Source organism: Haemaphysalis longicornis, unplaced genomic scaffold (genome assembly GCF_048455015.1).
Source record: "Haemaphysalis longicornis isolate Haplotype H1 unplaced genomic scaffold, Haemaphysalis longicornis Haplotype H1 scaffold_1, whole genome shotgun sequence".
In the NCBI taxonomy this organism is placed as follows: domain Eukaryota; kingdom Metazoa; phylum Arthropoda; class Arachnida; order Ixodida; family Ixodidae; genus Haemaphysalis; species Haemaphysalis longicornis.
This window is the reverse complement of record NW_027526203.1, coordinates 138,964,555-138,990,056: the sequence shown is the minus strand read 5'-3', so window position 1 is coordinate 138,990,056 and position 25,502 is coordinate 138,964,555. Positions and strand designations below refer to the sequence as shown.

The following is a 25,502-nucleotide window of genomic DNA, read 5'->3' as shown; positions in this document are numbered from 1 at the left end:
ATTTGGTGCCTGACGCCAGGGTGGCCAGCTTTATGCGCCCTATTGCGGCTGACATTAACGGGCGAAATTGATCCAGGCGCCGCTTTGCAACCATGACAGTTGTGTTTACTTTTCGAAGATTTAGAGACAGCGCGCCATGGTGGTGTCGTGAGCCTCGGTTACGCTAGCGTCGCTTGTTTAGTGGCTCTAGGTTGCGCTAGAACAATTAATTGAGCCACGCTTTTTACGGTTACGTTAGGCCACGGTCGTTCTTTCCAAGTGGGAAGCGATGCAGGCGTTTGCCACCTTCCCGCCGGTTGAAACAGCCCAGTACAGAGTATCACGGCATCGCTACTCTGTCTGGGGCTTAAAAACCCGCACTCTGCTCCGAAAATAACGACTTATCGAAGAGCGCGTGCGAGGCAACACCGAAGCACCAAAATGTCAGCGCGCATGTTTACCGGGGTAAACAAATATCACGTGACGCGTTTGGGCCAATGGCCGCTGTCGCCGGCATACAATGACAGCAAAGAGTGCCGATACCCTGAAACCTGATCTGGTGGCTCTATTTGTAGCTATTAGTTTTGCGAAATATGGTCACTGGCACAGGATTTGTTAATTACGTTCCATTCAAGCGCAGGCAGTAATATTGCGCAGCCAACTGCAAGGTCAATTGCTGAATAAGTATGGTGCGTGGTGTTGTAATATATGGGGCGTTTCTTATTAAAGATGCAACAACCGCACGACGTGGCAAACCTTTCAATGAGCCGCCCGCGAGCGTCGGCTCGCACAGATCCCCAGATTGGATTTCAGCATTAGAATCACTGGTTATAATGTAGGGTTCCGGTAACTCATTAATTAGGTTTTAAAAATCGACGTTCGACAGGTGATGGTCAGGCGGCATGTAAATAGAGCACACTGTGAATAGTTTTCCAAAAATTATAGCTCTAACGGCTACAGCTTCGAGAGGTGTCTGTAGCTTAAGGTACTGACAAGCCACAGATTTTAGTAGTATTATGGCTACACCACCAGACGGTTGGATGCAGTTTTGTCTGTGGTGGGTGCAGGTGTTTCTTGGAGGCACAATATTTTTGGTTTGTGATTAGAGTATGTCATAAATATCGTCAACATTGCATAGCAACCCCCTACAATTCCAGTGCATAACATTTTCAGCAGCCATGAGAATCAACAAAAAAGGAATAGTCGTTTTTGCTTCTTTTTTAAGTGCTACTCTTTAGTAGGTCGTGTTTTGGGAGCCCTTCTCAACAGGTTCGTAAGGTTGCAGAGCCAGTTACTGATGCAGTGACCTTAAGGGCCTTTGGTTTGGTCGGTTTACCACGACCATTGCACCGCGGCGTTCTTGTGATGCCTCAGAAGTAGACGTGATTGGTCAGACATCCATGGCCTCAACCGCGGTTTGTGAGCGTAAAACCAAGTCGTGAAACCAGAGGTTGTGCTAGAGGCCGTAGCCTCAGCACTGGACACAGCAGCAAAAGCAGTGGCCACAGGAGCAGCCTTCAGCTGTTGCACATGAGATTGAGACGAAGCCAGGTCAACATTGCTGACCTGGACAGAAGTTGTGCTGGTGTCCTTCGGGCCAGCACTAGGTCGAAGCGCAGCAACAGAAGCCACAGAAACGACTTTCGGCTGCTGAGTGGGGGGCTGCGACGGGACCACGCCAGCCTCGCTGCACTGGGTGCCCGCATCTATCAGACCACGCCCCACCCCCCGGCGTTCTGCGTCTGCGTAATTTTTGCCCGATAGAAAGGCGTGCTTCAGGCGCGCTTATGGGAACGTCAGGTTCTCAGTGACTTTCAGTTGAATCATTTGTGTTTTTTTTTAATGATGGGCATGCACGTGAGAAGGCAGGTTGTAGTCCACTGCAGTTCGGTCATTTCACTTGTTGCTTGTTGCACTCGTCAGTAGTGTGGTCAGCGCTTGCGCAGTGAGCAGAGATGGGTCGGCCACGGCCCGACAGAGTACCAAGGCCATACTTCTGTCACTTGAAGCACCTTCGGGGATTAGGTATGTATGGACGCACTGGACAGGCAATAAATGCGGGTGTAGCCCGAAAAGACCCATTCCCGTTTGATCCATTCCCATTTGATCCATTCCCGTTTGAACCCATTCCCGAAACCCCCTTCTTGCTTGACCCGTCCCGTGTGCGCCCGTTCCCGAAACGACCTTCCCGTTTGGGCGCTGCTTCCTTTTAGATGCGAATGCATCTCAATCACTCGCCTTGTCCCTCCATCGTTGTTGTTGTCCGTCCACACCCCTCCCCCATTCTCCTCGCCGCGCGAGCTGCGCTCTCCGCCGCTCACCCCCTCTCCTCTCCGATAGCGAACCCTCTCTCGCGAGGGTCATTGGATTGGATTCGATTGGATTGGCTTGGATTGGATTAAAGTGGATTGTGTTGGATTGTGTTGCATCATAGCCACGCCACGTTGCGTCATAGCCATGGCAGTGGGTTCACGGCACGTTTCACGCGATGGGAGAATCAACCTAACGGAAACAACGGAACCCCCTATGCGTCGCATCTACACAGGGGTTCCCGCGAGGGGAGGTGGGAGTACTTTTTCAGCCTGTTCCCAAAACGCCCTTCCCGTTACAACCCGCTCCCAAAGCGCCCTTCTCATTTGAACCCGCATCGTTCCAACCCATTTGAATTCCTGAAAACATGCGTTTCCCTCTTCGAAACTGTTCCCCAAAATGTGCTTGCAAGCAACGGGTCATGCACAAAAAACTTGTAAGCACGACATTTTCAGGAATCGACCGATATTTCCGGCCGATAAAACTTTCTGAATGCCTTAGGCAGATACTGCCTTCTTGACACAAAATTTGTAGCGGCGAAAGTGTACTAGAAAGATACCCAGTGTCTTGAGTAATGCACGCATTGGATTTTTCTGCAGTTGGAGTTTGTACGTGCGGCTGAAATTTGTTTATCAGCCGCGCTTATGCTCATTGTTTAGAGCGTAGCTTTCTCTTCGGGTTCGAGAGATCTATAGATCAAAGATGTCCGTAGGAGAGACTTCAAAAAAGGCAAAAACATGTGCAGAAATCTGAGAATTGGCTACTAATGACTTTCCCACGGGAGTAATGGGAAGATTTTACTTATTTACCGGTACTTTACGGCCTGGTCGGGCTCATGCAGGAGTGAACATAAAAACACATCAGTATTGGTTGGCGTAGTTTAAAAACGCCCAACGCAAATAAGTAAAACACATAAGTATGTAATAGACGCAAAGCGGTCCGAACAAGGATATGCATTCGTAATGCATTCAAATATTAAAACACGACGATTCAACCAGAACACATATTTTCAATACGGGGGGGAAAATTCTAACAATACCGAGTTGACTGTTCGTTCAGTTAACTTATTCTAGTAAGAAATTGCACGAGGAAACGAAGAGAATTTTCGAATAGTAATTCAGCTGATTGGTTGCCTAATTGTCTTACTATGATGTCTTCTGGCTGAGCGTTTGAAAGGCCCTTGGAGGTAGTATTCCTGCAACAATTTTAAGTTTCTATAGTAAAGAAAATTTAGGGTACAGACCATGCGCTGCTTAGGTTTCTGAAGGTTTGCCCTATTATGCAAATTGAGTACACTAGAGTGACGGGAATAAACAGAATCAATAAAAGGCAAAGCTAAGTTTATAATTTTCGCCGTTTCTCATGACTGCGATTTTTTATAGCCAGATATGGCAGATGTATTCAGATACATAGGGTTACTTTATTTTTATACATCTTTTATCTTTTATAGTTTTCGTCTGTTTCTTTTCGACATTGTTGTGCGCTTGCGCTATTTTAACAATGAAATGTGTTAGTCCGCCAAATACGATTTCTTTCAAAGTGAGTGTGTTTTTGCGATTTTTTATTTGAGCTTCCACGGCGCTTTTCTGGAATTGTTGATTTTATCATTTTTGGTAACGGAGTATCAGATAGTTTTTTTATTTAGTTCACTTTTAACATTTGTTGTCGTTTTTTTTTTGGGGGGGGGGGGGGGGCATTTCAAATATTTCGTTCTGCAAGTTATCTGCTTTTGCACAATTACAGCGAATAAATGCGCTAGCGCGTCAACTATTATCGTTTTTCAAAAGCAGAGTGTTACGCGGCTGAAGAGTTGGGACTGTGGAGGGGGGGATATAATTGGCAAAGAGTGCATTTAAAAACAAAAGGGTACTTCATTGTGTCAGTGGATGTTTTGACGTTCATGACACGTTAACCAGTCTTCTGGACCCTTTATTATAATCTGGAGAGAGAGATAATCCGTAAAGGTGGTGAAAGTTGTGCCACTGCGCCAAGTTTGTCCCCGCGAGACCTTCACTGAAATGCTGCCTAGCACAATGGCGCTTCAAATTCCACCTTAATTAAGCAGGGTGATGTGGCTGTCTGACAGGCCACAGCAAGGTGGGGCCACTATCTGATCCACAATTAGGTTTCTTAGTAGGTATTGCTAAACGCCACCCAGAATCAAGGTGCATGGCTGCAATAATGCTAACAAGAGCAGCCCTAAATGAGTTCATAATAGTTCGTTCAAATGTGTGGGTTATTTCTGACAACTTCTACATTAATTATTAGGCGTACCTTAACTTTTTCGACGCAATCCTCATATAAACATTTTAAACTTTGCTGTACCTTAACGGTGCCAATTTTTTCAATTCGTCAAGGGCTTCAGAAAGACCACGGTGAAATAAATTTTCTTTGGAGAGTGATAAGCAAGACAATAAAGGCGAAAATGCTACTACAGCTTTTTTTTTAATCTGGTACCCACAATGCCTTGCGGAATGACAGTTGCCGGTTCAATGCATAAACACACACACTAAAAACACAACCAGTGCCCTACAATAAGATAGAATTCAAGGTAGACGTAATGGCGAAACGAACAGAACAAAATACTTTAAAACTGTAAAAGCCATTAGTGGTGTGACATAAATGCTTTAAAAAACGTACAGTGGCATAGTTGAAAAATAAAGAATAAAGAACTGTTGAACATTACATAGGCGTACATATCTACCGTCATGGACAAATAAAACACGATCACAAACATATGAACAGAGCAGACAAACAGGGCGATTTTTTATGCAAGTCAAATTTACGCGTGGCTTAATTAGAATAACAAAGATTTGAAATCTCCCTTTCCACGCAAAAGAAATAGCTCGCCATTATTGAGCCTACACGAATAGTATTTTTCAATTTTGTGTGTTCCGGATCATATTTTTCTGTGTTCGCATTCCTTTGTCCAGAAGTGTACATGCCTCCGAATACACACACACACATATATATATATATATATATATATATATATATATATATATATATATATATATATATATATATATATATACCACAATACATGTACACATACCATATACTATATACATATATACACGTACCGTAGACACACATACATAAACCTTGAATGTAGAGACATATACACATATACCTGACTAATGTGAATGCAGAAAAAAAAGCATTTACAACGTAAACAGACGACTATATCACTTTAATTCAAGCACTTTAAGGCTAGACAAAAATACGTTGCTAGAACGGTGTTCGGAAAAAGATGACAACCGATTTCACTTCCGTATGGTCAGAGTCCTTCAATGCTTTTCTGGTCACGAAACTCCGCCCGAAGGTTGATATAGGGACAACATCTCTCGCTAGCGGCGCCACCCGTCGTAGGGGGGCCACAAGCCGCCGCCAGTGCTGGGCGTGTATGCGCACTACTGCCGACGTTTCGACGCGATTATGTGCGTGCTGTGTTCTTCCTGTTACCTTTTCTTAAACGTCTCTGAACGCATCAATGCCACCAGATAAATAAGTCGATACGGGATCCAGTGTCGACGACAAATGAGAGCTGTTTACTTTGGAACTCACGCGCAGTTTGCTTGTGATTGCGGGCCTACCTTATATACAGCAGCGCATTTAAAGTGTTCTCACACCGAGCGATAACGATTGCGTTAATAATTACCTCATAGCCCAAATATATGCATACTTATGATGCCTCGAAGCGGTACGTCCTAGCTCGCAAGTGTCGAAAGACGATGCTCATGCTCCATGCTCCCGATGCGAGCAGCTGCTGCTAGATCTGCTCGACAACGTGTTTATATTTGCGCCTGGCCGAAGGGCGATTATGTTAATGCGGTAGGTGAGCTTTCTATTCCGGTAGTGCCGCATATAGGGGAAGGAAGGTGAACGGAATGAGACACGACGGGGTCGTACAGGAGCAATCACCATTGGTTTATTATATCCGGCTCGCCTCTCGCGCGCTGCTACCCAAGAATTCAAATGAAGTGAATGGTACAGCCAGAAGTTTTATTCCAGACGTTTCAATTGAGTTTACACCCAAATGCGCAGTTGTTTTGGACACACGTTTGTGAGCGCCGATCGCTTTGTTGACACGGGGACATTCGATGGCGTGGTTATAGCAGCCGAGCGCTTTCGCGACCGCTCTAAACACGAGTTGCACGTGCCTAACATTTGATTGTTCACTTTATTCCACGCAATGTACGCGGGGCACCCGCCGCTTGACGTTTCCTTGTGTTTAGTGTTTAGAGCATTAATAATTACCTGCCGACAACCCAGGATTTCCTCGGGAAGGGAAGTACAGCAGCCTAATCTGGAAGTTCCTTTTGATGCCAGTGCTGGCTGCTCGGCCGCCTTTGCCACTACCGAGGCACCACATCATACATTTTTTTTGGGTGCTGGGGGGGGGGGGGGGGGGGAAGGAGGAGGGAGGGCGCGGTTATCATTTAAAGCATGCAATAAATCTTAAAAATATGGTGCTAATGATACGCCGCTTAGACAATTCGCGCCACCTCTTCGCTGGTTGCCTCTGAATCGCTGGCCGGGAACGCGGTTTCGGCTTTGTCAGGTAGGCCGGGAGCCCATCAAAAATCGTTGGAACGGCATACGTCCGAAGCCTCGGTCTCTCTCGCTGAAGCGACACGACCACCCCGTTCACGATGTGCTCGTCGGTTCTTACAACGTCGCTAGCACCAAAATGCTTTTCGCGAACCCCAACGTTCTTGCTTTCGAAGTTGAAACCGCCAGCTTCCAACCGCGGTATAGCTCTCTTCCATTTCTCTCGAAGTTCGGCGCTACTTGGGAAACAGAAGAGCGACGCCTTTTCCTTGTTGCTTCGGTATCCGGAGCTGCAGCCCGTCACACAGCATGTCTTAGTCATTGTGCATTCGAAATTTCATGCCGCCCACCTTGAACGCGGTGCACTGGCACATGAAGTTAACTTTGGTGGAAGGAATACCGCGAGCTGCCTCCACACAACGCCTTCGGGCAGCCGCCGCTGCGAGTGCGTTCCGCCGGGCGCAGCGGGGCGATGGCCCCCCTAGGACAGCTTGCGCCGCGTAGCGGCCGTTCTTGGCACCATATCAAGCTCTCCCATAGAGTGACGGAGAAGTTTCGTGACCAGAACGGTATTAAGAGACTCTGGTATGGTCTTGAAAAAAAAAAAAAAAAACGCCTTAGAGAAAGTGCCGGATTTACAAAGTCTCGCCAACCTCACGGTCACGGTCTCTGCGGGAAGGTACATAGTGCGGAGAAAAAAAGCTGTGTTTCACGTGGAATACCAGGTTCAAAAAAGTAAAAAAAGAAATCGTTTCAGGCAAAGTAAGGTTGGGTGTTGAAGCGACGGCCAATTTAATATTTAATTTACAATTTTAAACACTTTGCACTGGTGTAGACAGGAACAAGGGTTAGACCTGAAAATGCCTTCGCCTTGTTCAGGAAGTCGTACATTGAAATAAGACCTCCAGAAAACTGAGACTCCAGTTCTGCCAGCTTGCGGTCCTTGTTTATCTATTTGTGCCCCCTGGCTCGCACAGCACCACCATTTGGAAGCTGCTGCAAAGATACTCTTGTCAGGGCCTCGTCCCTTTTGATGAGGTCGATGAAGCTGTAAATGTTAGGGTGGGCTCTCCCCGACACTGCGGTTATCTTGCGGTGCCAAGACTCCATGTTGTTGTTGGTCCGCGGACTTTGGTTTTCATAGTGGTTCCACTGCTCAACGGAAAACGGGCCGTTCATCCAGGTGGCATCAAAATAGTCTAGCACTGGGATGACAGCAGGAATCCCGAGGGATATACCTGCCCTGCACTGTGGAAGGCCGAAACGGGAAGGAACGACAATGCTACCCTCTTTCTTATGAGCGGCCGAAGACAATCATCCTGCCCGTATGCGGTTTGGAGGCCGGCTCTCTGCACTGCAGCCCACACTCGCTGACTGAAATGAAAATGGCACCCCATATGCGCGGCTCCCGGAAACACAGTTCGCACACCTGCGATTAGTGCCTGCTCAAAGTCCGTTAAAAAATGTCCGGATTTGGGAAGGTGATTCCTGCTGCAGCGAACACATTTCTCAAACTCTCAAATGCCCGGACGTAGGTCTCACGGGATTTACCACACAACAAAAAGTAAATTGCTGGCGAGTGTTTTCCATCACACATGACATGTCAGTAGTTGATCGAAAATCTGGGGCACAACAAAAAATGTGCCTTCTAGAAATACCATTTTTGCGGACGACAAACGTTGCAAAGCCTCTTGGGATGCAAATGCCAAGATTCGGGAACCCTGAACACTGCTGTCGTTGACCACAAGGAAAGGACGGTCGACTTCTGTCTGCTGGTACAGCGGGCTTAGTTGTACGTCGTCGGCACTTGCCGGAAGCTCCGGCTGGTGACGGCGTCGCTCGCTGTACATGGCATTCTTGAAGCTCGCAAAAGTTGGCATTTCCGCCACGACCTTGGAAGAGTTCCAAAAATAAATACGGTTCCAACTTCAGTTCACAAACTCGAGTACACATAGTTCCAAACTCAATGCAATAGCAATAGCTCCAAACTAGAATAATATCAATGGGGCAAAAGGTACGTCGGACGTACCTGCAGGCACAATTCCTTAAAGATACGTAGGACGTATCCGCAAAATTTTTAAAGCGAAAAAATTTCTATGTCTCACTGATGGCGTATGTCGCGTCAAAAACGCGCTGCAGGAAAGCCAAATTTCTCTGTGGATGATGATGATCGTGGGCGAAGTTAAAAAAATAAGCGCGCTTTGCGTGGCCATAAGCGAACCTGGGCCCCTCACGTTATGAAGCGGACGTCCATCCGATTGCGTCATTCCGACATGGTCGAAACAGCTTGAAAGTGGAAACGGGTGCAAGGACGCGTAAAATTTGACCTAAAAATCATGCACCCCTCTGTCTAACGATGACTATGGTTTAACGCGAAGCTTCCTTAGTGCGAAGTCAAATGGAAAAGTTTTGGAGTCAAAGCCGCTGCGATCAAAAGACCAAATCGTTCGCGAGTCAAGTCCAAACTCGGACGATAACCAAGGAATCCCTCAAAAAAAAAAAAGCTTCGCGTGCAACCGTCGTCCTCGTTAGACGGAGGGATGCAAGATTTTTAAAGGTACGTCGGCGTAATCGGTTGCAATCGGGCCTCTTCGATTTTCAATCCCTGACTAGGTGCAAGCAACTTTAGCGAGCTCATTCGGGGGCTCTAAGGCGCCTGTCGACGTGAAATGTGTAGAGCCCCGTCCAGACGAACTGAAAACCAGCTGATCAGACGCCGATTGCCTTAGTGGGATTTCGTGTAAAGGTTAAGCCTCAACTCGCGGCCATTGTAGTCGCGGGTTAAAATCATCCCAAGTTTCCTTTTTTGTGACCGTGGTTAGCGGTTTGCAATAGCAGTCGGTCTTGATTTTTACCCGACCGGCCCAACCGCAACCTCTCACTGAAGCCAGGACCGACATAGCCATTGCTAGAGTTACGTCTGATCATCTTTAATTATTATTGGTGAGTAATATTTAACATTGAGTCTAACTAGTCAGTGAGCGGAAGAGGTTTGGCCGGTTGGATAAATATCAAGAGAGACTGCTCTCGCTGAAATATTGTGAAGCGAGCGCAAGGCAGCGGCTTGGAGTTTCTTGCGGACTGAGCCAGAGTTAGTCGAAGTACGCCTGACGTACCTATAAAAAGTTGCGGAAACGTCCGATGTATTTTTAGACACATCGTGTAATTATACTTGCACGCTGCTGAGCACGAGGTCGCGGGTTCGATTCCCGACCGCGGCGGTCGCTTTTCTGATGGAGGCGAAAAGCAAAAGGTTAAGTCTCCTGCCACGCGCGTGGCACGAGCTGCGCCCCCCTGGCAACAGCTGCTGCCACGCAGAAGTGACGTCAAGCTAAAGTAATCACGTGACTTCCTGTGACGTCACAAAACAAACGTCATATTTACGTCATTTGATCATGCCACTTTTTTGTGTTGACGACGGCAGCCGGGTGTTCGCGTCTTGTGTCCCGATGTTCTCCGCCCGTGGTTCGAATGGCAGGCCTGACGCATCGACGTCCTTATCTCCCTGTACAGCGGCTGCCTCGCGGCGCTTTTTTCTTGTTGGGAGGTGTGCTTGTAATTATTTAGATTGGGTATTTTTTGTGAACTTGCTGTTGCACGTCTTGGTAAGCCTAACGCATTGTTTTCTGCACGCTGCTTCGCCCCGCTTTTTACATGCTCCTAGAACTGTACTGTTGTCGTTTAATATTTTGTAAGCTTCACGTTGTTTTGCAGTTCGCGTGCTATTTGCTTTACGCGCCTGCATTTGTTGTCTACTTGTGCTTCGCTTCTTCCATGCCAAGCCTTGTGTTCTGATTCTGGAGTGCTGGCTCAATTATAAAACGTAGGGATCAGTATTTTCCATCGCGTCGCGCCGTAGCGAGCGACGTAGTGTCAGCGTGTGCACGAATCGAGTGTCGTCAGGTAGCGCACGGCATCATCGAACGCAATCCGATCTCGCATGTAGCTTCTGCAATTTTTCCCCCGGGGCAGTAGTACTGTCGCCGAGAAATGTATCCTGACTATTCCACAGAAACGATCTGTGCACGTAGCGCTGCAGAATCTGTGCAGGGAGCGCAGTTGCACTTCCGTGGGTGGAGCCCAACTGCCCGTCCAAAGAGCAAAAACGCCCGTGTGTACGAGATTTCGGCGCACGATAAAGATCCCCAGGTGGTCAAAATTAATTCGGAGCCCTCCACTACGGCGCGCCTCATCGCCTGCGTTGCGTCGGCGCGTTAAACCCCACAATCAATCAATCAATGCCCGTCCAAAGATATATCTATTCAAGATACCACTGAAACCATTCGCTGACTGGCTGGCTTCTTGTGCAAGGAGGCTCAAGCTCCAACTGTGCAAGCATGGGAGAAGTGCAGCCGATAAGATCGCCGTGTGAGCCAAGTTTGGAACTTCTGCTAATAGTCCTTTAAAAGTCTGGTGTGCATAAGGTTAACAAGTGACAATTCAGTTCTATGCTCAGATTTGTTGCTTAGTACCATTGTGGTTTCAACTTAGGAAGTCTTAATGAAATGATAGGCAAGGCTTAAAATTACTGCTTGGCTCTTATTTCCCTTTCCTTCGCTCCAGTACCTTTCGCCTCCTCTAACCTGGTTAAGCAAGAGAACTTCCTCCTGCATCTGCTTTGAGTATGTATTTTGATAGGCTCGTTCCTTCTTTACTCTTGTGTTTGGCTTGGTTGGAATTGAACATAACCAGGCACAATACTTTCATTCACTCTTAGCAGGATGGGCTAATGATGATGAGAGCTTATCTCGGAGGCTTGCAGCCTGCACAAATTCCAAGTGGCTGTGACATCTATATGCCCATCCCAAGCACTTTGCGGAGTTCAACTTGACACTAATGCTTGTATTCGCAACTGGTGAAGCGTGCTTAAGCGTCTACTGTCAAAGCCTTTGGGGTAGTGAACAGGAAGAGTTTCCAATTGTGAGGGGACGTTTCACATTCTATTGCTTTTTAACTCCGCACTGTGTAAACTGTTTTGGAAAATTGCTCAAGTGAATTTACTTAGTGGTAAGGGGCTTTATAAAATGTCCCAACAATGATGCAAGTCTCGTCAGAAGCCAGCTGCTAGAAAACACATTCACGGGTTGTGTGTTGTGTGCCCATTAGCTGTTTCTTTTTCTTCCACAAAACGGGCACTTAAACAATCCTTTAAGCCAACAGGCGTAAAAAATAGTTCATCAAGTACAACTTCGGGGTAATGGTTGGTGTCGAGCGTGACATTGCCCACTCCCAAGAGTACTTCTTAATTCCTTGTGCAAGAACTGGAGCCAAGGCCACGTGCGTAGATGTGAATGTCTGTCGGTGTTTGTGAAAGTTGCAGTACAGCTGGAAGGTGTATGGATCATGGGTGGCTTTAACAATAAAATGACTGCTGAACGTACTTTTGCTCTGGTATCAATGAGCAGCATGTGAGCATTGATAAGTGCTTCACTGTTGACATTTTTGTTACACAAAAGCAGGCCATGTTAAGGCCCCCTGGCAAATATTCATGAAAAACACTGGACCAAAAAGCTGCCAACACATGGAAACCATGTTGATCACGGCACCTTTCCTAGTACTTCAGTACCGTTTATCAGTGCTGTGTTTTTTCCCCCCAGCTAGTAAACTATCCCAGCGTTGCACCTTAAGCCAGAAATCAAACACTTGCTTGTCAATGACAAGTGATCTGCCAAACTTCCGTGTCTATGCAAAAAGTGAGTAGCTCTACTATCTCTGCACTGTTTGTGCTGTGAAGTTCCGTTTCTAAACAAAATGCCAGGGTTCTTCTGGAAGATGCACAGCATTAAAACTTCAACAAAAAAGGAATAAGCACGCGATACTTTCTTGCACTACACTAGAGCCCTGCGGGAAAGCCAAACCAGCAAGTGATCTTTTTCTACAAAGCGCTGCAGAGGAGCCAAGAAAAAGATTCCTTTTTGCGGGCACCAAAGCTACGCTGGAAAGCCAAAATGTGTGGTGTCTGTTAATGCAGATTAGCTGCAAGACGGGCATGTTCACGCAAAGATTTATGAACCAGGCTGGCGGGGTAACAAAATCATTGAATGAGGTTACAACAAAATGTGTTATGAAAAATGATGTAATACTGTTTGCTATAAATAGCAATTAAAGGTATAAAATGGTTTTGACACTAGTGAAGTGGCCTGTTGGAAATCATTGGCAAAACCTAAAGAGCAACATTTCATACAGCTGCAAATGTGAAATAGCAAATCGTGGTTGGGGCCTGAATTCAGCAGGCATGCTCCAGCTGATAATGTATTATTGCAGAGCAAAATAATTATAAAGGCCTAGGGTAAAGGTGAGCTTAGTTGAGTTATCACCAAGGTATTTGGTAGAGAGAATAGTTACAAAAATAAAGAAGCAACATGGGAAGCTTTATTTTCCCTGATTTAAGTTTATCAGCACTGAGCTTCATGTTCTGCATGTCAGATTGAAGAATGTCACACCTGCATGCACTCGGCACATCACATTTTACGGTATAACACAGTTTACTTCGAACATAGGTAAATAAGAGAATATTGCATAAGCAGTTCATTTATACGTGAAATAGAAACAGCAGGGTTTTTAAAACGAAGCCCGTAAGTGTGCTGAATGAAAGGGACCAATGATGAGTTTATGTTGTCACTAATAACAAATTTCAACGACCTTGTCAGAAACAAACCCCTTCCATGGAGGGAGTGTGTGTAATCAAGATTTTTTTGATAAAAGGTTGTAAATGCCCTGTAAATGTATGTGAAAAGGTATTTTAACGCCTATATAGTTGTGGCCTGTGAGTCATCGGCGCTTTTTTCTGGTGTTTAGATGATCAAGGGCTGTTGTACGGGAGCCACCTTCTCTTCTCACTTTGGTCACCATCTTTCTTAGTCACTGCATTCATGTGCTTGGTCAGGGATCTAGCAAGCGAGGACGACAGTCGGCACCAACTATCAGCTGAGTTCCTTCAGGCTGGGACAATTGCTGGAGAGGCTAAACAATGTTTTTAAAATCCCTGAGAGCTTTCACTTTTTGTTTTGTTAAAGAACATTTAGGCAACCCTTCAACTGTCCGAAATAACAAAAATGACTATTGTGCCCGTTAAATAGTTAATCTACGCACAGTGAACGATGGCACAAAATCTATCAATGCGAACCTACCCTTTGAACCTGCTTAATATTTAGCAGAGACTCACTCCATTCATTAGCTGTTTTATGGCACTGTGGTTGGGCTACTGGTTTCCACCTATGGAGCCTGTGGGCCGCACTAGTTTCCAGTCGTCCTGGCAAATGTTTTTGGAGACTAGCACTACCCTGCAGTGTACGAGCCATGGATTCCTTGGGTTGGCCATGTGAAATTCTAGTGAATCGTTACAAGCCACCAAAGAAAGTGAGCATTTGTTTATCGACCACTGTTTTGTGGCCATGAAAAGTTTCGTTCATTAATTAAAAAGACTAACAAATGAGATCAATTTTATTGCACAACTTCAAACAAATAACTGGTATTACAGAAAATGTGTAAAGCAGCTGGAGCTCCATAGCCACTTTCCAGCTATTTCTCCATGCCATCAGAGAATCTTGTTTGTGCGACTAACAGATACCGACCTATTCCACTGCAAAGAAACATAACTGGGCGATTGCAGTGGGGCCTCTAGTTCCGTTTGATCATATCACTTGAGTGTTTACGTACAGTTAACATACTGATGACTGTGTTTATAGTGCATGCACATATAACATCAATGTAGTTTGAAATTGGGATCTTTTGCACCATTTCTTTTTGTTAAATTCGCCCCATGATAGCCTTGACATTTGCCTATCAATTACATTTGCAGCATGCTCGCTGCTTATACCTGTTTACACAAACAATCCGTAGATGCTTTCACGTTCCAGGCACATCTTAAGATTCTCTTTGACGTTGCTTATTGAGCCTGTGCAGAACCCATAGGTTTTCATATGCTGGAGTGCATGTAGGTGTATTAGACATGATGGCCGGCCAAGCATATACCCTTCCTATTGCCGTCTCTACAGCCTCTTCTCTGACCCTATCGTTTGGGTGTGTGTCCTGAATTAACTTCCTTTGCATGAGGGACTCAGTCAAGTCTGGCCAACATAGCGTACACCACGGTACAGTGAGATGTGAAAGTTATACCAGTGCAGTGGCTATGAGATGAAGCGTCTAGCTAGTCTACCTTTTGAAGGTCGCAGGTCCTAAAATGTTGTAGAATCATGTATCCTACTACGAAATATTTGGTTTCTACTAGGAAATCTTTTTAAGCGCTGAATATCACGCAATTATGATCCTTGTGGCGCATGCTCACAAGACTTTTCTGCTCATAAAACGTATCGTGGGTGTAAAACAAATTTTAAGCTACAATTTCGCCCACTAGAAAATAAGAACTTCCCGATTTTCGAGTTTTCCTTGCTAATATTTCAGAAGAGGAGATCTACTGTAGTGGCACGTACGTGGTACATGTGTGGGGACACCAAAGATTACCTTTCCTATTCTCGGCGCAATTGTCTGTAATTGTAATGCGCACATGTGCCTAGTAAAAAACGGTTGCCGCCACTACCCTTCGTCCTCGGCACTGTACATTCTGATTATCTTTTGGCGCTGCTAAGTTGTCTTCATTTCGAGAACACACACCGCGATTTCAGGTCGCCCATTTAAGCATTCTGGACTTGCCGTGGTGCAAACTGTTGATAGTAGATGCCGCCGCGCCGACATGCGTCGGAAGGTTCACAGAATTACGCTCGGACGGTGTCTTTTCTTGTGTGGAACGTAGCTTGTTCGAACGAGGCCAGTCGGCTGTGCGATGTCGTCTCACGTACGCTGAAACTGTACGCAGGTACCATCGGCGTACACCAAGCATAACCAAGCGGTCACAGGTCAACATTACTCGAGAGCGGCTATTTTGCTGCGGTCTGGAAAGGCTGGCTGGGTCCCCACGCAATACATAATCACAAGCAACTTTCTCACGTTTTCAGATAGTGCTTCTAACAATATGAACTCCGGTTTATCTACGTTGTCGGCCCGAGAAAATCGGAGCTTCGTCACGCTTTCGGATACGCGACTCCATTTGCGCGATACGGCAGCTGGCAGCAGCAGCAGCATCGCCGGCTGCTCCCGCAAGAACAAAAATTGTTTGTTTAGAAAAGTTTTAGCAGTTCAATGGTGCGTTATTTTGTACTGCAAATAAAAAAAATGTGTATTTCGGACTACACTACACAAAATAATGACAATTATTAATGTTATGACGTCATTATGACGTCACGCGTGGCAGCAGCCGTTGCCAGGGGGGCGTGGCTGCTGCCACGCGCGTGGCAGGAGACGCTGCCAAAGCAAAAACGCCCGTGTGTACGAGATTTCGGCGCACGATAAAGATCCCCGGGTGGTCAAAATTAATCCGGAGCCCTCCACTACGGCGCGCCTCATCGCCTGCGTTGCGTCGGCGCGTTAAACCCTACAATCAATCAATCAATACTTGCAGAAAATAAACTCGCAGCTTGGGACACACGAAGAAGTTCCTCGTTGTATATTGTTGGAGCAGCGATGTGGGGATTGGATGCAACTTTTTCTTTCAACGTCATTCTCATCTGATCCTTCACCGCGGTTATTTCATCAGGAGGATGATTGTGGTCTCCTAAAGAGAAAGAAATTAATACATGAAACGTAAAAATGAAACAGTATATTAGTATGACACCCTAATTATGACAAGTCAGAAAAAGTCTACTCACGGAGGCTGGTCTTGACATGATCTCCCTCTTACAGGATTAATATAGGGCAACAGGACGATCTGTAATTAGCGCAGCGCCAAGCAATGGTTCCGTTCGCATTAGAGCGCTTTTTCTGGTACTTGTATCCGTCGAAGTGCAGACACTGCTTCTTTTTCTGTGTTTCCAAGATCACAAACGAAGACACGTTGCGTGGCTGGCAGGGAAAACTGCTGTGCTCGTTTCCAGCATAGCAGGCGCACCTAATATCCGAAATGTATTTAGAGGGGGATAGCCAAGCGCAAGGGGTCCATAGGCCCGGCTGCGGTAAGGGAGGTGAAAGGGTGGGGAGGATAAGAACGCAGCTCATGGCTGTTCTTTCAGAGCAAACTTCAAAGGCGCCACGGGATTACCACGGCGCCCACGCAGTCGGTGGATACAAAACGTAGGCGCCGTCTTCGCCCCCCAGTTTCAACAAAAGTCACATTGGGTCCCAGCGCTCATATTGCCGCGACAACTCGCGAGCGTTGCCAGCTGAACCCGTCTTCGAGTAAACCAGACCGCTCCGAAGGAAGCAGTACTGAGTCCCCATCCTTCACTAGAGCAGAGCTTTCCGCTTTTCGTCGTTTTTCTTGGAAAGCCGGGTAGCGCGTCTAGCCGATAAAAAAGAATCCCAGCCAGGGAAGGGTGGTTAAGGTCCTTTGGGCCGAGCCGCACCTTTGTTGTCTCAGGTCTATACAGCACCGAGGGCACCTTGTGAGCCCGGCGGAAGGTCTCTCTAGTTGCCGGGGGTAATTACCGCATTAGAGCATGCAATGAGCGGGTGCGTCCTGGTCGGTGGGGTTACCCTCAACGCGGCGTCATTCGTGGGGCTAGAGATGAATAGAGAAAGGCCCGCCGCGGCGCTTAGCGAAGTTGCACCGGCCAAGGTACGCAGTGAGGTTCGACTTTGTACCAGGTCTACAGTAGCCCCGTGTACATGGACGCGACGGGGGCGGGGTGAGTTGAGTGGCGGGTTCAGCTTACCTCGACGCGTCCGAGTTTATATGAACCGCGTCCAAAGAATCGAGGTGAGGGGAGCGGCGGGGTTCCCGGAAAAGGGGCTACCGTATTTTCACGATTGTAACGCGCACCCTATCTTGCTAAAAGGTAGCTTAATATTTGTGTGCGCGTTACAATCGGGCTCAAAACCGAAATAGGCTTTAAAGCGGCCAGCAGCATTCCCATGCGCAACGGGCACTAAGTACCCGCAAAATCCAGCTCAATCCAATAAAAACAATCCGTCAACACCACGTGAGTGAATTTCGACGCACTGATTCCTCAATGGCATGCCGCATACCCCGGTCAGCTGTTGCACATTTTTTTGTGCTTCTGCTTAGCCCCTAACGCTTAGAATTATGAAGATGAAGGCACTTGAAATCGCGGGCAGCTTCAGTGTTCCCCGCTATAACTTTATTTCCAGCAGCAGCTGGATAAGCAACCTTGTGAAGCACAATTCGTTATTGGCTTCCAGAGCTGCATACGCCAAATAAAATCTCCCTCTTCCAGGTACGTGGTGTCATGTCTTTTCCATCTGCGCAGTACCGTCAGTGTCACATTTTTATTTTTTTTCGAATTTTCGTCGCGAAGTTACCCGCGCGTTACGATTGGGGGCGCGTTAGAACCGCGCAGATACGGTATTCTGCTCCCCGCGGCCCGCCGACTCAGCCCGACGAGCGAGCTAACCCACCCCCTGCCTCCGAGTTGACTGGACTCGCCGCGACGGCTCTCTGACCCACCCCGTCCGCTTATACATGGGGGGGTCGAGTCCAAAAAACCTGTTTATTTCGACTCAACGCGCCCTCGTCGAGTCAATGTAAACGGGGCTTGTGTCACCACTACGATGGATATATGTGACGAGGGACTGACAGCTCCTTTTGTAATGGACACGCCTGGTTGACAAAGGCCGAAATTCCTTCGGCGCTGACCATATTTTCGGCGCGCGTTGTAGGAACAATACTTATAGAGGCCGCCCGAGGGTCGATGGCCAGCGCTTGGAGTTGCTATGGGTCGGTTGGTTTTTATTAGTTATTTACTCGTCCTTTGAGTAATATCTTCAAGCATGAGTTAAAGTTACCTCTAGAGTGTGGATAAAAATGTATGTTTGTTTTTAAACCTTTCGTTGATCGTGTGTGTTAGTAGCTCCTCCTCACACTCTTTCGGGACACGGGCATGATGCCGTCGTTTTAATGTAATAAAACATAAGTGTCTGGTGTTCTGGGGGTGGATCTAAAGAAGCTAGAGACGAGTCAGTCGACCGAACAAGAGCAAACGAGGGCAGACGCAGGGCGACCCTCACGACCTAACTACATTTAGTTAAGTGCATTTAGGTATTTTGCAGTTTTCGTTTTCATAAGCGACATGTTTGTTAATTTGTTGTTAATTTGTTAATTTGTTTGTTAGGGTTTGTTAATTTAAAAGATTAAAAGATTTGTTAATTGGTGTGACTTGAACTGTAACCAAATGTCGTCGTCTGTAGATTCAAAAAGTGAAGCCCAGGTTTGAAAAGCAGTCAAGGACTCTGGATGTACTAAGCATGCTATCGCGGCAGCTGTGAACAAACGGAAATAAATGAAAAACACAATGAAAATGTTTTTTATAACGTTTCATAAACTGGGTACGTCATTCCGGGAACGGGCTAAATATGAAAAAAGGAAACGGGAAGGTGCTTTCGCCCCGGGTTGAAATGGCAAGGAACAAACGGGAAGGTTGAAATGGGAATGGGTTCAACCGGGAACGGGCCGAGTGGAAAAGGGCGAAACGGGAAGGTCGTTTTGCACAGAGTTGAAACGTAAGGGAACAAACGGGAAGGGTGAAATGGGAATGGGTTTGAACGGGAACCTCCCATAAATGCAGCATGGACAGATTCGGGAAGAGTTGGACGATTCAAAGTCAAAACAACGTGCTTTTTTTTAATTGCCTCGCCTGCGTGTCGCATGGTTACCCTTCTCACAGCTGTGACACCTTGGTCGTTAAGCCTTCGAGGAGATCATCTTCACTCTCATAAAGTAACTCTCGTTCAGAGATGACGCCTTGGGTTGTATTTAGGCTACGATGTGGTATGACTGTCACTTTTGTTGAGCTAGGGTGTCCTGTTTCAGGAGGTTTTGCTTTGGTTTTTTCTTCGGACTTCTACTAGCACGTCGCCTGAGTCAAGTTTCTTTGCATGATGGTCTCTCCCGACAATGCTCTCAAGTCATTTTGCGATGAGGAACACGGGCGTTTTGGCTGGAGGTGAATTTTCTTTTTTTGAGTGTATGACTGGGTATTTGCTGAAGGTATCGACTGGTAGAGCAGGTTTGAAGTTAATTACTTCGGTGCGGCCTCTTGTTCAAGACGATCAGTTTTTCTTGATGTGGTGAAAAAGGAAGCCATAAATTTATGGTGTACATTCGGTAGCAACGCCGGTCGCCCACAATGGAGCCCAACAAGGGAACGTGACTATGTAGCCCACGCGAACCGTACCTTGCTACTACAATCCTATGCTTGCAATCGAGGGTGATGTCTTTGCACAGGATTAACCCTAGCCGCCTAGAAAAGCGTAGTAATACAGAATACAGGAGATTACAGGAAGTAGTTAGGAAGGGAAATAGGGAAGAGAAAGAATTCAGAGGACAGGAAAAGGCGAATGGCTGATGCCTCCTTGGGCGGGTCAGACCAGGGGCACCGTCTGCGAGAAGTGGGGGGTAAATTGGCGTGTTGCCGTGGCCAGAGGGCCGTGAAGGTCCTAAAAAATCTCGGCTTTGGCTCAGCCACCAGGATGCCCGTTACCCCGGACCCGCCTAAGGCACGAACAGATGGGGTGAGGGCGGGTCCAACCCACATGTGCTCGTGTCCGTGGTATTGCAAATACCATAAGCCTACAGCTGTAGGCACCCCTACGGAGCTCGGGGCCATGGTGGCGCTAATCATCATACACCTTGATTAGTCAAGGTACCCCCTGCGCGGACCTGTACTGGAGGCTCTTGGTTCTATCTTCCGCCCTGTCGTACTCGGGATTATTGTGAATTGTGTGATTGTGTGATCTTTCACAGTATCTTCCGAAGGCGCTGCTAGGCTGAGATTCCGTACGCATTTTCTCCAAAGCGTAGCGCCTTGTTAGATGCTGCTTGCTTGTACTATCCCGGTCACACTTAGTGCGAACAAGGGAGCGCGTGGCCCGAGCTACTACTAGAGCTTCCTAGCGGCGCCGCGCGGAAAAAGCACGCATGCGCGTTGTGAGGGTCTGGAGAGTACAGAGCTCATCGCGCGCATCGCGTCACCGGGTGGCAGCGCATCGTCTGCTACATGCGAGCTACCGTCGCTAAACGAGCAGCAGACGTTGCCAGCGGCCGTGAACCGCAGTAACAAACAACTGCAGACGTCTAGGATTTCTTTTTTTTTATTTTTGCAGATATAATTGTCATCGTGAGCTCCGCAATAGGCAGAATCATAACTTTACGAACTTTGTTTGAAGGTAAATACATTTTGTATGCTTTTCAAGGCGAAAAGGTATCAGCGACGTGCTTATCGCTGACGCGAGCGCGGAAATTATTCGTCATGGCAATATGCCAGTAACAAAGGTGCTATACAGTGTTGTACACGTTCCTCCAAAATAGGAACGAAAGCTCGTTCCTCGTTCCTTGCCAATTTTGAAACGAGTTCCCGTTACAAGTTCCTTTATTGCGAAAGGAACGCGTTTCAGTTCCACTTCGAAAATTGGAACGTGTCGTTACATTAACGTTACAATTAGGTTTTTAAATTAAAATATAGTGTCGGATAATCCTGGGTCGAAATTAAGTGAGACATTTAAAACTCACATCGAACTACGTATATTATACGAATATTAACACCACCGGCAGCAGATTATCTGGAGATAAAGATAATCAAAAGAAACGCTCCTAGGCGAATTTTTTCAGGGAGCACCGGGCAAACTCCAGACGGCGCGAGGGCATTTCGGTGCAGGATATTTCTGTGCGGAAATTTCGGTGTACGGACATATCGGTGTACGGACATATCGCTGTACGGGCGTTTCGGTGCGCGCACCTTTCGGTGTACGGACATTTCGGCGACCAAATTATCCGGTGCTTGCCTGTTTGCGACAGCCGTTATATTTTTATTTCCGTTTAACGTGGGTTATGGACAACAATCTGGAAACGTCAATTTATTTTTTTGATTGATGCCATCTTCGATCCTTGTCAGGTATTTTTAGAAATTCTACATTTATATATATTTTTTAATACCTCTTTCTGGGGACACCTGTTATGCAGCCGATTGAATTCTTTAGCACGCGCTTTTTTTCATTTATGACCGGTGGTTAATTTATATCTGGTCTTTTTTAGCTAAGACAATTACCCGTGTTTACGATAGCCTCTTTTGTATTTTTTTAAATTACACACCCTCAAATTACATAAATTACATGCACACTCTCAATATTCCAAAAGTAACAAACATTAGCTAGCCCCCCAGAATGAAGAAAACCTTATGAAGAGTATTACAAGGGCTGGGCTGCCTTGCTAAAATGAATTCGCGAACACTGGTCTAGGATATTGTCGGGGAGGAAAAACGGGCCTTTTGGAAAATAGCCGCGGGTTCTAATGTCCTAAATGCTGATTAAGCGCGTACCGGTTGTGCATACAAATTCCACCCATTGTGTTCGGGACAACCAACCTTCGTTTAATGTTTACAAGCCTACATTTACCACATTTTAATTCTTTGTTCTAGCGCCCCCCCCCCCCCTTCGCCCCCACCCTCCCGCCTGTACTCTCGAATCTCGACCAGATTTCTTTTTCAGACATATTATTTTCGGTTTCCACTGAAAATCCTACTGGCGTGGTGGAGTTCACGGTCTCCGAAGCGTCAACGCAGCGATTTTTATTTTTTTATTTAGAACATACTGCTAGCCTCTTAGTGGAGGCTTTTGCAGGAATTGGGTGATACATTCAGAACAATGACATAGCACACTTCGCGTTTAAAACAGAGAAAAAGCTTTACATTCACCATGGGCGCACGAAACCTCTATAATGTGACACCAAAAGCCACCAAAAAGCCGCTGAGAACACAATGGCCCCTATCGTTTGCTGGCTACGCCCTTCCGCGCGTCGCGGTCATATCGACGGCGCCCCCACTCCAGGAATCGCTCTTTTTGCGCCTTCAGTCGCCTCCTTGGCAATTGACTCATCAAGTCGCGCATATCATGGACACCCCAGGTATACATCGCTTCCTCCCATTATCAGGAGCAAAAAAAAAAAAAATTAATAGGCTAGTGTGACGAGAGCGGCAACAGTCACCTTCAAGTTTTTGAAGTCCAGTCGAAGCAATGGTGAAGCACAAGTGACACCCCTCTCTCTCTACTTAGTGGGATAATTGCCGGCGGGGCTCAGCTTTCCCCTCCCCTAAGTAACGCCACCGTAAGTGCGATCGTTGGTTTGTTAGTTTTGATATACTGACACCAAATGCAACGAAGGCGAGATTGATTGAGAGAATAATTAAAACGAGATGCACACGCACCTAATCGACCTCGTTTTTCTATTTTTTTTTTTGCGGAAGTTTTGCTGGGGCGGGAGGTATAGACTAAAAGCATCAGCGTCTTGCAGCGTTCGGTGAAGTGAAAGGAAAGCGCTTTGGTAACACTTAAAGTATTAGGGTTGTTCACATGAATGTTAAAATAACAAAAAATGGTTGAACGGATCCAAATTAGCAACGTTAATTTTTACCATCTGCTACAGAAATTGGGTTTCACGTGGCAATGCTCCGCCAGGGTTTAGCGTTCGTTTCCACGAACGGCGGCGCAAGCATAAATCTAGAACGTAAAATCATATCCTCACGAAATTACAATATTAAAGCTAAAATGTTCAAAGAATGCCTGCCCTCACTCAAAATGTCTGGGCCAAGACGTCGTGCACCAAAATGCCCGTTCACAGAAATGTCCACACCGAAACGTCCTGGACCGAAATGACCGACACCGAAATGTCCGAATTCCGTTTAGCAGTCCGTCCGTTTAGTTGGCTACGTTGTTACCGGGTTCCCGGAAACGGTTTGCTCCTGAGCGCGCGGAAGGGCGAGTCCGAAGGGTGCGGAGGCACGGACATGGGGAAGGCAGGCCCGCTGAACTAATCCCCGACCGCGACGAATGCCCAAGTGCCCAGCCGGGTCCCGGTCAACCCAGTAACAACGCATACGACAGAACGGACGGACTGCTAAAACTCTCTATTCTTTCCCCACCAGGGAACAATTCTATCGGCCAGACGCACATTCTGGCCTCCCCAGACAAACGATGAAGGGTGAAAAGCATTCTCGCGGCTACGCTATTCACCCGTCGAACCCCGCGTAAGCAACCAGCATGAAAGCAAGCACAAGCTGTGGCCTGCTGCGTGGTTATTCTTCTCTATTTAACTTTCGAGGAAGCACGTACGGCTGAAGGCCGGGCAAACTGACCATCTTATAGGAAGAGAAACGCAGTAGCGCTTTGTGGATTTTTGCACTCGAGCCTTGGCATCAAAAGCAGCCAAATCCTAGCGATGTAACGGCAGGAACGCCGTTCCTGCCGTTCCTTCAGAAACGTAACGAGTTACCGTTACAGTTCCACCGGCCCTTAATGGAACGGTGGCGTTCCTCCGTTCCTCCAAAAAGGAACTAGTTCCAGGAACGCCGTTCCTTGTAACGCCGTTTCGTACAACACTGGTGCTATACAATAAATGGCAAAGAGAAACACGTTATTTCAAGCGTTTTTAATGAAAGGCGGTGGTCTGGGCAGTTAAAAAATAACAAAGAACGAGTTGAGACGCCCTTACTAGTGCGTCATGTCGTCGTTGACTTCGACGACAGCAGACATTCGTGACGGAAGCGATTCGTAGAGCGCTGTCACAAGTGAGGTGTCGCTTGCCAGCCGCTGCCATTCGGCGAGCACTGCGGCCCACAGCTCGTCCTCAGTGGCCGAAGGCATGGGGGTCCGGTTCAGCGCCACTTTCGTGCGACCCCAAACATTCTCGATGATGTTGAGGCCGGCTCCCTTCGGCCCCCATTTCAGCTGCTCGATGCCGGTCTGCTTAAGGTGTGCCTGCACGGAGCGGCCGTGTGGACGGGGGCCAGGGCCAGGCCCCAGGCAGGGTGGCATCGAGGTGCGTCCCGGATTCGGCCTTCGTAGCGGTATTCTTGGACAATCCTATTCACCGTATGCAGGGGCCTACTCACGAGTTCCCTGATTCGTCGCTGGGAGTAGCCCTTCTTCAACAATTCGACGATCCGGCGCCTGTCTTCTTCATGAACTCTTGACATGTTGAGATTCTACGGCCCTTCTGTCACTGGCGCGATTTCGTGCACATTTTATAGCGTCTGTTAACCCAAAGAACTTCCGGAAAGCGCTGGCAGTTTGTTGATGAAGTAAAATCACGCACAAAATATATATATGCGTGGATACCTACATCACTGGCGTAAAACGTATTTCAACATGACCGGCGTTTCGGGCATATTTACGCCCACAAAGATAAACTTCCCTTAAAGATGACACCCCCACAGAAGATGCGGGCAGTGGGCGCGCATAGCCAGTGTGGTCCCGCATCAAAAATACATCAGCTCGCGGTGACAATGCTTGCTTGTGAATGCCAAGGCGGCATAAAATCGGTGCGCATCTGAGGAACGAACCGCGATGTGATCTTGATTTCCAGCAAAAATTGCTGCGTATCTGCAAATGCGGTTCACGGCCGCTGGCAACGTCTGCTGCTCGTTTAGCGCCGGCAGCTCGCATGTAGCAGACGACGCGCTGCCGCCCGGTGACGGGATGCGCGAGATGAGCTCTGTACACTCCGGACCCTCACAACGCGCATGCGTGCTGTTTCCGCGCGGCGCCGTTAGGAAGCTCTAGTAGTAGCTCGCGCCACGCGCTCCCGTGTTCCCACTAAGTATGCTCATATTTCTAGGGACCATACACTAAGTGTGACCGCGATAGTACAGTGCGTGTCA

At 47.2% G+C, this 25,502-nt stretch overlaps 1 pseudogene; it reads right to left on the bottom strand.

Annotated features, from left to right (window-relative positions):
- Positions 1-7,647: 7,647 nt before the first annotated feature.
- Positions 7,648-24,818, bottom strand: LOC144174295 (uncharacterized; annotated as a pseudogene).
- Positions 24,819-25,502: the final 684 nt, after the last annotated feature.